This window comes from Drosophila gunungcola, unplaced genomic scaffold (genome assembly GCF_025200985.1).
Source record: "Drosophila gunungcola strain Sukarami unplaced genomic scaffold, Dgunungcola_SK_2 000058F, whole genome shotgun sequence".
NCBI classification, from domain to species: domain Eukaryota; kingdom Metazoa; phylum Arthropoda; class Insecta; order Diptera; family Drosophilidae; genus Drosophila; species Drosophila gunungcola.
In genome coordinates, this window is record NW_026453221.1 from 204,979 (window position 1) to 207,083 (window position 2,105).

The 2,105-nt window shown below is 43.8% G+C and overlaps 1 long non-coding RNA gene across 1 annotated transcript; it reads right to left on the reverse strand.

The window, feature by feature from the left end:
• Window positions 1–322: 322 nt before the first annotated feature.
• LOC128264147 (uncharacterized) lies at window positions 323–1,814 on the reverse strand. The gene is made up of 3 exons (XR_008268658.1): window positions 1,724–1,814; window positions 543–658; window positions 323–485 (listed from the first exon to the last, which is right to left on the reverse strand). It is a non-coding gene; the product is annotated as an uncharacterized LOC128264147 (long non-coding RNA).
• Window positions 1,815–2,105: the final 291 nt, after the last annotated feature.

Consider the following 2,105-nt stretch of genomic DNA (forward strand, 5'->3'; position numbering starts at 1 on the left):
AATTGTTCGGGAAACGGACGACCAAGCGTGACGTAAGCAGGCGAGCAACGCTTGGGCCAGAAACCTGCTTGGAAGTAGATGAGAAGGAGGAAGAAAAATATCAACATCCTATTAATAAAAAAAATAGATTAGGGATTAATAAATTAAGATTTCTACCAGCCGAAGAAAGAATGAAAAGATATATTGAAGTACGAAACAGGATTATGAGGGGAGTCAGCCGTAGGCTTCTAAAGACCCGTTCCCGCTTTAAGAAGAGGCGACAAACGCGCAAGGAAGATTGTAAAAGACATTCTTTTCTACATATGCCCGTACCTGGATCGATGTACTTGGGGATCGATTTCTGGAGATCTTTTGAGTTGTCTCCAGCAGTTCTAGGCGACGAAAACAGCGAATCCAGTCACGCCCAAGTAGCTGAAGTCAAGATGTCCCAGATCAGCCACTATGCGGAAGATAGAAGACAAGGAACGGAGGTAGAAGCTTGGGACCTGAAAAAGAATGAAGCTGATGAGTTGGAAAACGTGAAGAAGGAATTTTTGACTTACGAAGAAGCCGGGCTAGGAACTACTGCAGCAGAACAGCACCATATCCAGTAGGTGGAGGTCGCAGTACCGTTTAAGGATCGTCGTTATCCGCTATCACCAGCGATGCAGGAAGTGGTCTGGAAAGAAGTAGACAAACTGCTAGAGCTATGGGTTATAGAGGTTAGTGACAGTCCGTGGAGCAATATAACAACGGTCGTGCGCTAACCGACGCCCTCAAGAAACATCCAAGAGGCAAGTTTTCCTTGACTCCGGAGGCTGTCGAGGCCATAAAGCACTTAAAGATGGCGCTAACTACAGCCCCAGTATTAGTCCATGCAGATTTTAAAATTCAGAGCGTCCCGTAGCTTTCTTCTCTTCCAAGCTGAATAAACATCAGATTTTGTATTCCGTCACTGAGAAAGAATGTCTGGGAGCGGTATTAGCAGTTGAAAAGTTTAGGCCTTACGTGGCCTTAAATGGTTAATGTCCCTCAAGGATCTAAACGGATGTTTGGCAAGGTGGTCTTTAAGGCTTCAGAGTTTTAACTTCAAAATTGAGCATCGCAAAGGAACTGAGAACGTGGTTGCTGACACCCTGTCACACTGCATAGCGGAACTAAGTTTGGATTTATCAGATGCCATTGGATTCCAGACGACAGAATTCGAGTCCGCGGAATACCAAGAATTAAGAGAAGAAATTATTCGAAATACAGCAACATTGCCTGATTTACGCGTAGATGGAGGATTAATCTAAAAAAGAACGGCATTAGAACAACTTGACGACCAAGTAGAAGGCTCAAGTTGGAAGCTGTGGATCCCTGCAGGAATAACATCTACACTAATAGCGAACGCACACGAGGATCACAAAGCTGCACACGGGGGGATGAAGAAGACACTTCATCGTCTAAAACGTCATTTCTACTGGCCGGCTATGACGACACAAGTGCGGGAGTAAGTCCGGAATTACACCAAATTCAAGAAATCAAAACCACCAAATTATCGTTGTCAAGTTGGAATTGGTTAAGAAGTAGTCACGGAACGGCCGTTTCAGAAGATCTATATAGATTTTCTTGGAAAGTACCCCAGGTCAAAAAAGGGTAAATCACTTTACGAAATTTACTTTTTTAAAAGCGATGAAGGAGGCGAATGTTTTGAAAGTGGTCGAATTCCTGGTGCACGAGGTGTTTTACAAATTTGGCGTACCTGAGGTGATTCACTCAGTTCGTGTCAAAAATATTCCAAGACATGATCACGGCATTCGGAATTTATCACATGCGTACCGCTGTATATTGACCACAGAGCAACGCAGCCGAGAGGGTAAATCGCACCATTCTAGCTGCAATTAGAACGTATTTAGAAAATGATCATCGAGACTTGGACCTATACTTACCAGTATTTGGACAGCAGATGTTCCTAAATGGAAACTGCTACAAACTGGCAAGAAAAATGCAGTCCTTGACAGAACATCAAATAACGACGCTAGATCCAGTAGATAAGCGCCAACTTATCCGCGATCACATCTGGAAAAATCTTCATCAGGCATATGAACGCAGCAGCCAGCGCTAACAAACGGGCTCGAGTTTTT